Genomic DNA, 12,031 nt, shown 5'->3' with positions numbered 1-12,031 from the left:
ATACCTCGGTTGTATCCGATGAAGAAGTCCTTGAATGATTACAGCCGTTAGTGAATCATACTTCTGGTACTCTCATACCTCGAAACGAGTCACTTTTTTCGAACCTATCTGCTACAGTAAAATTTTAGAGAGTCCTTATGCCTCATGCAACTGCTGCAATTTCTGCGGCTTTGCGCATGTGGTCGATCCAGTTTAAGTTGGATCTTAGCAGAACTCAGAGAGAGCTATATCTCCCACCTTCTACAACCCATGTAGAAACAGAGTACCTGAGTTAGTCCGACAGGTCCGTATTTTGACCATTTGGTGGAAATGGGAACAAGTTGTCGTAGCTCCGCCAACGATGTACGATGTGTAAGGTCAGCACCAAATGAAGTCTGCTCCTGCAACTCGAGATAGTATAAATGACAGAATGGGAACTGGGTGAAGGATGAGGATTTTGCTACTGCATTGTGGTGCTTCTCCAGACAATGTAGAGGTACTGCACATTTGTGTTCTGCAGGGCCCATCCACATCTATCACCCCAACATGATATCTCGTTATTCTGTACCACCCAACAGAGACCAATTATGAACTAAAAAAGCTCCACTAATTTCATCCGATAGAGAATATTGGTAAAGTATTATACACTACTGGCCATTAAAATTGCTACACCACGAAGATGATGTGCTACAGACGCGAAATTTAACCGCTAGGAAGAAGATGCTGTGATATGCAAATGATTAGCTTTTCAGAGCATTCACACAAGGTTGGCGCCGGTGGCGACACCTACAACGTGCTGACATGAGGAAAATTTCCAACCGATTTCTCATACACAAACAGCAGTTGACCGGCGTTGCCTGGTGAAACATTGTTGTGATGCCTCGTGTAGGGAGCAGAAATGTGTACCATCCCGTTTCCGACTTTTATAAGGTCGGATTGTAGCCTATCGCGAATGCGGTTTATCGTATCGCGACATTGCTGCTCGCGTTGGTCGAAATCCAATGACTGTTAGCAGAATATGGAATCGGTGGGTTCAGGAGGGTAATACGGAACGCCGCACTGGATCACAAAGCCTCGTATCACTAGTAGTCGAGATGACAGGCATCTTATCCGCATGGTTGTCACGGATCGTGCAGCTACGTCTTGATCCCTGAGTCAACAGATGGGGACGTTTGCAAGACAACAACCATCTGCACGAACAGTTCAACGACGTTTGCAGCAGCATGGACTACCAGCTCGGAGACCATGGCTGCGGTTACCCTTGACGCTGCATCAGAGACAGTAATGCCTGCGATGGTGTACTCAACGATGAACCTGGGTGCAAGAATGGCAAAACGTCATTTTATCGGATGGCTCAAAATGGTTTAAATGGCTGTGAGCACTATGGGACTTAACGTCTGAGGTCATCAGTCCCCTAGAACTTAGAACTACTTAAACCTAACTAACCTAAGGACATCGCACACAACAATTCCCGAGGCAGGATTCGAACCTGCAACCGTAGCGGTCGCGCGGTTCCAGACTGTAGCGCCTAGAACCGCTCGGCCGACCAGGCAGGCTTTATTTGGATGAATCCAGGTTCTGTTTACAGATTCATGATGGTCGCATCCGTGTTTGGCGACATCGCGGTGAACGCACATTGGAAGTGTGTATTCGTCATCGCCATACTGGTGTATCACGCGGCGTGTGCTGGTATGGGTTGCCATTGGTTACCCGTCTCGGTCACCTCTTGTTCGCATTGACTCCACTTTGAACAGTGGACGTTACATTTCAGATGTGTTACGACCCGTGGCTCTACCATTCATTCGATCCCTGCGAAACCCTACATTTCAGCAGGATAATGCGCGACCGAATGTTGCAGGCCCTGTACGGGCCGCTCTGGACACAGAAAACGTTCGACTGCTGCCCTGGCCAGCATATTCTCCAGATCTCTCACGAATTGAAAATGTCTGGTCAATGGTGGCCGAGCAACTGGCTCGTCACAATACGCCAGACACTACTCTTGATGAACTGTGGTATCGTGTTGAAGCTGCATGGGCAGCTGTACCCGTACACACCATCCAAGCTCTGTTTGACTCAATGCCGTAATGTTTATTTGTAAGTACAGTGATAAAATATATATGTAGTAGGTTTCCTAGAACGTTTCTCTCTGGGCCGGTGGTCTGTGGCGGGAATGAGTCACGTTTCCGGCTAACATCATGAGCCGTCCGAATGGAGAGGCCTGTTGATATGCAGGAATGTAGCTAACTTGACTGTGTCGTCCTCTACACCACCAAATAGCGAACTAATACTTAAAATGTGTTGGACAGCTTTCATGATCGCGTGGAATTTTGAGAATAATCAATATGGATGTGTGTTTGCACTGAACCATTATTCCTTTCCATTTAAATTGTACGACTGACTGCTTCTACAAATTTCCAGCCATATTTTCTCGAGATAACATCGATTGCGCTGTGCGCATCTAGCAGGTGAATGACGGGTGGAAGACACGTTTTATGGTTCTTTAGAGATGAGAAACACCTTAGTTAACTTTGTAAATTATAAGGATGATCTGTAATCTGTTACATCTCTGACATCGGTATTTGCAAGTGGAAATATCAGTTTCCTCTATTTGTTTCGAGGTTTCACGTAAAGATCTTCACACTTGGGATAAGTTTCTAGTTACTCAATGGTTTACAGCAAGCTTCACCTCGTTAAAGTTTTGAGTTTATAGAGAAATAATTTCGAGCCTATATCTTTGGAATTATGTTGTGTGAGCAATACTGCTGTGCAAGCGATATTGCTATGTGCTTGATATCGATAGGTGTCGCGTAAATGGTATGATATTCTGGCAAACCATGTGAAAATACATGTGTTCTTGTAGTCCCGGATTCTGGAGGTGGGTGTAGAAAGCAAACAAGCAATCAGGTGAGGGGAAGAAGCAGTAGTGCCTTTGTGCCGAGGGGAAACGCACCCGACCTTGTACAACAGTTCTTAGAGTGACTTCAGTTTGCTGAGGGCCCTCTGGTCACATGTTGGGAGCAGATGACTTGTGACTAGTGGTTGCGGTGGCGAGAAATGTCTAGTGCTACGAGGAGTATACCTACAGTGCATGTGCTTATGCTGTCTGTCTTAGCGGTATATGGATGAGTGTCTGGCGGAAGATAGCTTTATGCATGATGCAAAAGGGGCGATTTTGTATGGTTCAGGATACAAATTGTGTGTTTACTACATCCACACAGTAAGCGGTGATCGGTTTCACCCTGAAATATCCAAGCTTCCGTCCTCAGTGGCAGAGCAGTGTAACTGAGCAAGTGGCTTTCCGTATTTGACGAGCTCTCGGCCACATTTGCAGGGTTTAACTTTCAATCAGTATGGTGACCTGTACAAAAGAGATTTGAGACTAAATGTATCGTCTGCAGAAAAAAAAATTGGCGGACAGTGCTTCCACACCAACAGCATCAGTGACATAGGAGCCTCTGCATGGTTGTGAGAACATTTGCATTTCGGGGATGTTTATTGAATGCAGGACTTAACGATTTCTGGGAAGGGTAACACGTGATGGACAGGATGCCACGTTAGGACCATCAGGAGGATTGCATTCGGAGTTATTCTGGGCTATTTTCGTAAACAGGTCCTGTTAGGACAAGAATTTCCATCAGACAAGTTGAGACATCACGAAAGCTCCTACAAAAGCGACCGTTAAGTATTTCTTCGACACCTTTCGAATTTCATGAGGGGCTGATATGTGAATGGCGGGCTCTGCCGTTATGAGCATCAGGAAGAATGCATTCGGTGTTATTCTGGACTATTTTCGTTAACAGTTTCTGAAAACATTGCAGAAGATTTCTACAGCGCTTCCAGATGGAGGACTTGGCTATTATTTACATAGACATAAGGCATCAGTAAAACATTGTGAACTTTTCAGCTGTGAATGCTATGATCGGTCGCTAAGTGAAAATTTCACAGATGTGCGTCAGTCACAGTAAACACGTGCATGGCTAGACGCATCTCGCGTGTCCTGTTAGGATCGCTAGAAACAATGCACCCTGGGCTATTCTGGGAGGCATTGGAACATATTTCTGTAGTGTATTCAGAGGGGAGACTTGGCTGTTATTTACATAGATCTGTGACGTCAGTATAACACAAAACCACACAGACCTGATAACAAATCATGTAAAGTAATGAAGCTGTTTGCAAACACAAGACAAACCATTTCCACAACTGTTGCGAAATCTGGGCCATAAACGGCAAGAATCTGCAACATATTCATTTTTGAAACACAAATATTGACGTCTACAAAAATATTCGTTTTATTAGAAAGCCGAATGAAGTGTGAAAATGGGGAATTATTAAACACCATGACAAAATTTTGAGTGTGAAGGAAAGTGTCTACGATAATAACAAAGAACAACAGAGCTATATGCTTCTCTGTATGAAATAGTGTTTATTTCAGCGAAATGAGCTGCTGATATACACATATTCGAAAGTATTTCTTCATGAATAAGTTGTAGCTTATGTCATCCAATCAGTGTGATTCGTCCGCTTTTAAATGTATTTCACATTAATTCACATCTCCTATAATACTTATTTACAATGAACACAATACTGCACGGAAATGGTGCAGAAGTTAGATTGTACTTACACACACACACACACACACACACACACACACACACACACACACACTTATTAACAATGAACACATTACTGCACTGAAATTGTGCAGAAGTTATATATATCCACCAATAAATCCCTTAGGCTTCTCTTAAACTGAATTTCATTGGTTGTTAAGCTTTTTATGGCTGCTGGCAAGTTATTGAAAATGTGTGTTCCTGAATAATTTTGGGGTAATTCATCAAGCCAAGCTAAAGCTTTCCGGGCACAAAAACGTGCAGTAAGAGTTATATGTGGTGTGAACTCAAGAACATCCTGCAGAAACCTGTTTAGCGAACTAGGGATACTAACCACTGCCTCCCAATATATTTATTCCTTAATGAAATTTGTCATTAAAAAAATATCACTTTTTCAAACCAACAGCTCAATTCATGGGATCAATACTAGAAATAAGAATAATATTCACAAGTATTTAAAGTCACTTACTCTTGTACAATATGGTGTGCATTATTCAGGAACACACATTTTCAATAACTTGCCAGCAGCCATATAAAGATTAACAACCAATGAAATTAAGAAATTCAGTTTAAGAGAAGCCTAAAGGATTTATTGGTGGCCAACTCCTTCTACTCCATTGATGAATTTCTCGGTAGAACCAACTCTCTCTCTCTCTCTCTCTCTCTCTCTCTCTCTCTCTATATATATATATATATATATATATATATATATATATATATATATATAACTCCTTCTACTCCATTGATGAATTTCTCGGTATATATATATATATATATATATATATATATATATATATATATATATATATATATATATAGAGAGAGAGAGAGAGAGAGAGAGAGTTGGTTCTACAGAGAAATTCATCAATGGAGTAGAAGGAGTTGGCCACCAATAAATCCTTATATATATATATATATCTTCTGCACAATTTGAGTGCAGTAATTTGTTCATTGTAAATAAGCGTGTGTGTGTGTGTGTGTGTGTGTGTTAAGTACAATCTAACTTTTATTTCAGTGCAGTTATGTGTTCATTGTAAATAAGTATTATAGTAGTTCTATTACATGTTTATTACCTTATAAATAAATAAAAACTTTTTTATTTTAAATTCAGTGTAGTAGTGTTTGTAAACTGATTCTTTCATACAGTGTTCATTAAAAAAAATTACGATCATTCCACTTGGGACCTGTGGGATGGTATATTAGCTTATTTGTTTGAGTTGTAAATATTTGTCATGTATTATTGTTTTTCTGACATATTCTACATCCTGGAGGACCTCCTCACTACGGATCAATTGGAATGAAAGTAAATCTAATCCAATCGAAACGTAATATTTTACTAACGATAGAACCCAAAAACATAGCAACTATTTCGTAAATTTAGTACAAAATTGCTAAAAACAAATATTATCCTAACGACATACGTGACTGATTTCTCACCCCTTGGAGCCCTATTGCCGCTCCAGCTGTCAAACGCAAACAACTCTCACGCTAGGCAGTGTCGCGACTCTGTGCATTAGACTGTGGCTGCACTCAGTTCCTGGCAGCGGCGCTCTCCTTCACGATCGCATGGTAGTCTCTGGCTCGCTTCCAGTCGGTGACACCTGGTTGGCGGATACTGGGCAGCCCTTGCTGCTTTCGTCTTCTTATGATGTCGTCCCCTTAAGGACGAGGGTGTCGACACCAGAGTCGTTGCCGCCTCTCCATCGCAGTCACTGTCTCGCAGCGTAGCCAAGGGTCATGGGTTCCGAACCCCGTTCTAACGCGACGCATAGTGAGACCACTACTAACGCCGCAACTGATGTGGGAGTCGCTATCCTTTGCCTACGACTTCCAGTCGCCGATCTGCTGGCGAATGACTATGCGAGCGCAGCTGTGCAAAAGACCAGAGAACTGTTTTCTTTTAAGCATTACATGCCATCTTTGCTTTAATGGGTGCTACTATTGATTATGCGCATATACCGATGGCGGTAGTATTGCTTACCCAAGATATAAAAGAGCAGTGCGTTGGCAGAGCTGTCATTTGTACTCAGGTTACTCCTCTGTGATTATGGCTCCACGACGGGAATTAACAGAGTTTGAACGCGGAATAGTAGTTTGGAACTAGACGCATAGGAGATTCCCTTTCGGAAATTGCTTGGGAATTCAGTATTCCTGGATCCACAGTGTCAAGAGCGTGCCGAAAATATAAAATATGAGGGATTACCTCTGACCACGGCCAACGCAGCTTTGCAGTGGAGTTGTCAGACTTGACAGATGAGGAACATTGCGTGAAATAACCGCAGAAATCAATGTGGGAAGTAGGACGAACGACAGCGCGGCCAGATGTGATTTTAATAGGCTGTCGCAGCATACGGCCGACTTTAGTGTCTTTGCTAACAACAGGACATAGCCAGCAGCGCCTCTCTTGGTCAAAAAAAAATGGCTGTGAGCACTATGGGACTTAACTTCTGAGGTCATCAGTACCCTAGAACTTAGAACTACTTAAACCTAACTAACCTAAGGACATCACACACATCCATTCCCGAGTCTGGATTCGATCCTGCGACCGTAGCGGCCGCGCGGTTCCAGACTGTAGCGCCTAGAACCGCTCGGCCACCCCGGCCGACGCCTCTCCTGGGCTCGTGCCCATATCAGTTGGACCCCAAACTACTGAAGAACCGTTGCCTGGTCAGATGAGTTCCAATTTCAGTTGGTAACAACTGATGGTAGGGTTCGTGTTTTGCACGGTCCCCACGAAGCCATGGACCCAAGTCGTCAACAAAGCAAGACGGTGGAGGCTGCATAACGGCGTGGTCTGAGTTTACAGTAAATGGACTGGATTCTTTGGACCATCTGAACCGATCATTGACCGGAAACGATCACGTTCACCTACTTGGAGGCCATTTGTGACCATTCCTAGACATTATGATCCCAAAAAACCATGTCACATGTTCGCGACTGATTTGAAGAACATCTGGGCATTTCGAGTGAATGATCCACAATGTCAAGAATGTGCCGAGAGCACCTAATTTCAGGCACTCTCTTTCACCATCGACAACGCAATGACCTACGGCCTTCACTTAACGACCGAGAGCAGCGGCCATTACGTAGAGTTGTCAGTGCTAAAGGACAAGCAAAACTGTGTGATATTACCACAGAACTCAAGGGGCGGCAAAATCTGTCGTTAAAGGGCTATGGCAGCAAACGACTAACGCGAATGCCTTTGCTAACAGCACGACATCGCCTGCAGCGCCTCTTCTAAGCTCGTGACCACATCGGTTGGACACTAGACCACTGGACAACAGACCGAATTTGAGTTGCTAAGACCGGATGGTAGGGTTCGAGTGTGGTATAGATCCCACACGGCCATGCACCCAAATTGTCAACAAGACAATGTGGAAGCTGGTGGTCGCTACATAATGGTGTGGGTGTGTTTAAATGGAATGGACTGAGTTCTCTGGTCGAACTGAACCTATCATTGTGTGTAAATGGTTGTGTTAGGCTACTTGGAGAACAAAAAATGGTTCAAATGGCTCTGAGCACTATGGGACTTAACATCTGTGGACATCAGTCCCCTAGAGCTCAGAACTACTTAACCTAACTAACCTAAGGACATCACACACACCCATGCCCGAGGCAGGATTCGAACCTGCGACCGTAGCGGTCGCTCGATTCCAGACTGTAGCGCCTAGAACCGCTCGGCCACCCAGGCCGGCACTTGGGGAACATCTGCAATTATTCATGCACTTCATGTTCCCAAACAATATTGGAATTTTTATGGATAACAGTGCGCCATGTCACGATGTCACAATTGTTCGCAATTGGTTTGAAGAACCTCCTGGAGAATTCCAGAGAATGATTTGGCCACCCAGATAGGCCAATATTAATCCCATCGAACATTTATGGGGCATAATCTAGAGCTCAGTTCGTGCACAAAATCCTGCACTGGCCACACTTCCGCAATTATAGACGGCTACAGAGACAGTATGGATCAATATTTCTAGACCAGACTTCCAACGACTTGAGTCCCTGCCACGTTGCGTTGCTACACTACGACGGGCAAAAGAAGGTGCGAGATGATATTAGGAGGTATCCCACAAAGTGGTAGGCCCCATTATTTGTAATCATGCCTTTGACACCAGTCCTGGAAGAAAACACCGACACTATAAGGGTCCTGCAGGATCAGATGAAGAAACTCACACTCAGAAATTTTGACATTGGTGGCGAGATCTTGGAGGGTGCAAACGTAGAAAATTCTACAAAGTCAGATTATATTGTTCACATCAATTCAGACGAACATAACGAAGATCAAACAAATGTAGCTGTCTCACCATCTGCTAGTGTGAGCAGCTTTCTCCCAGTCCCTTTCACCCAGTTCTTTTTGGGGATGTCCAGTGAAAAAGTGACTACAATTTTGAAAAATTTCCGTAATGTTGGTCACTTCTGTTGGTGGCCAGGCGGATTTCTGATAAATGTGGCATGACTGAAGCTGTCAGGAGCCGCTTGCCCTTACGTGGATTCAGTAAATACGCAAAAGAAAGCCGACACATTTGAGATCTTGGTCAAAGGCATAGCAGAACAGTATTTAGCTAAGAGAGGAATCAGCTATTATCACGGTAAGTTGTCCGCCCTCATGTAGATAACAGGGGATGATTTCTACACGTTTCCTGACAGAAAGAGAACAATTTCATGGCTGTGATACTTGAGTTTCTCCCGGCGTATTTGATAGTCAAAATATCCACGGGTGTGCTGCCGGTCTACAGTGTCACTATGGAGACTGAAACGGAGGGTAAATTACCATTCCTTGACGTCTTGGTCAAGAGAAGGGCTGACGGCACCCTAGGTCATGGGGTGTATCGGAAGACTACGCACACTGATCTGTATTTGCATGCAGACAGCTGCCACCACCCTTCACAGAGGAATGGGGTACTTAAAACTCTAGTACATAGGGCGCGCACTATCTCTGACGCAGAGAGTCTACCCCAGGAATTGGAACATCTGAGAACTGTATTTCGAAAAAATGGGTACTCAGAGTGGCAGATTCAACGTGTTCTCCGCCCAACCACTGCAGCACAACCCCTTGAGATGGATGAAGTCACGAGGGAGGAGGTAGGCACTGCATTTATTCCATACACAGGCGCACTCTCGGGGAAAATCGCTCGCATTCTGAAGAAACACCGTGTCGGAACTGTGTTTTGTCCTCCAAATAAAACTCGTGCACTAGTGGGGAGCGCCAAAGATGACCTCGGTTTGAGGAAGGCCGGCGTGTACCAGATTCCGTGTCAATGTGGCAAGTCGTATATTGGTCAGACGATGCGTACCGTTGAGGATCGATGCCGTGAACACCAGAGGCACACTCGTCTGATGTATCCGAGCAAGTCGGCGGTCGCTGAACATTGTTTGTCGGAAAATCACGCCATGGAATATGACCGCACGAGGATTCTGGTACAGACGTCGAGATATTGGGACAGCGTTGTTAGAGAGGCCATCGAAATTCGCACCAATGACGACCTCATAAACCGTGACTGTGGCTATAATCTTAGCAAGGCTTGGGAACCAGCGATCGGGTTAATCAAGAGTAAATCGAGCAAACGTATAGTTGTGACGACCACGGCGGACAGAGCCATCACTCCGACGTCATCTCAGACGCCGTCGCAATCTGTTCCACCGCGCGACCATGGCGCGGGGCGCGGACGGCGGAGGGAGCGCGCCGCGGGCGGAGGGTATTTAAATCAGCCGCCGCCGCGACCGAACCCAGTTCCCTCTGAGCAGCCATAGCGTACGGATCTCCGTGCCGGCACGTTCACAGGAGCTCAGTCCGTCAGTTCACCTGATGATGGCGACATGTATGATCGCCGAAATATTGTGCCCGTTGGACACTGTAGACCGGCAGCACACCCGTGGATATTTTGAATTTCATGGCTAACTTATATGTTTGGCAGAGCTGCAATGCTTAATGTAGTATTCTTAGAGGAAGCTGGAGCGTGCACAGTGGATGTGTTTATGTACAGCACTAACCCAGAAACTGGCGGTGGGTGGCACCGCCATCCTTGTTAGGTGAAGCAGTCAGTTTAGCACTACTGTGAGAGGAAGCAGGGCGATTTATCTCTACCCTTTCACGAGGTGATGTTTCGTGTCGTGTCTTCACCAATGACACAGATTGTGGACAATGTGGATGGTCAGAGCACATGGCCGTCAGGTTTAGAGCCCCATGCCTTCCGATTTGCAGAGAAATCGGTCATTTCGTTGTAAACTGCCCTCGGCCACAGAGCACAGAATAGCGTTGCCACAGTGACTTCCAGGTTTGCGGAGGAAATAGAAGACCTAACCAGGAAAATGTTTGCGGGGCAGGTGTAGTCACCCAACGCATACACAGTAAGAAAAGCTATCCCGTTAATTTGTAAGGTTTAAAGGACGTGACAAGTGTGATTGTTGGGAAAAAATTCATGGGAGGACAGTAAGAATTTTGAATGATATTGGCACTCAGGTGAGTAGACCCCCTGGCAATAAGCGGGTGCTAAAGCCACCCCGTTACCATATTAGTGGGATGGGTGGAGGTCACAAACCCAGTGGTGGCCATTCATGTTAAGCTTGCCATATATGAAGAAGAATACAAGTTTGTGATGAAAGCGTTAAGGAAACGAGTTTTTTTTTTTTTTTTTGGATGTCATCCTTCGTACGCCAATATCAGCTTTTGATTGACTACCAGTCGCATACTCTCAGATTCGGTGACGCAACTCACCATTTCGGAAGTGACCGCGCTACACTGGTGCTAGAAACCCCAGAAAAATGTTCATACTGAACCCCTTAATTTGGTGATAAAAACCAGTGGCCCTACAACCATAAGCAGCGGTGTTGGAAGGGTTCTCTGCGTAACATCTCAGTTTCATTTTCACGCCTCCAATATACAAAATATTTCCATTACGATACATTTTAAGTACTTTGTCTTCTGTGACTTTTAGCAAGGCAGCGATTTACATTTTTAATCTCTGAATTTTCAGTTGTCTTCCTCTCTGCAGAGATTAGTTCTGGTTCATTAAAAGCTTTTTCGTGAAGTTCCGGTTTTGCATTTAGCCGCCATTTTGTGAGAGCATAGCTCAATAAAATATTAGTGTGGCGTATGAAGTATTAACCACAATTATATTACAATGTACTGAGTGTATGTTGGAAGTTAAAATCCGCATTGGTCAAAAAAAGTTAAAGATCAAGGTACGAAACTCTTCCGTCATTTAACAATAACCACAAAATCTTTAGAAATCTATGTTCACTGAGATAGCTGCCAAATAGTGACGGAAGGTCATAGACAAGATAACTGAACTCATCACTCGTACATGGTGTCCAAAAAAGACACAATATGTATTATTACCCGTTTAAGACGACTGGACAACAGAAAAATGCTTAAATCGAGATATTGTAAATGACGGCCGTGATACGACTTCAGCACTTCTTTTCCCATGGACCTA

This window comes from Schistocerca serialis, chromosome 4 (genome assembly GCF_023864345.2).
Source record: "Schistocerca serialis cubense isolate TAMUIC-IGC-003099 chromosome 4, iqSchSeri2.2, whole genome shotgun sequence".
Lineage (NCBI taxonomy): Eukaryota > Metazoa > Arthropoda > Insecta > Orthoptera > Acrididae > Schistocerca > Schistocerca serialis.
The sequence above is the reverse complement of the archived record's forward strand: the minus strand, read 5'-3'. Positions refer to the sequence as shown.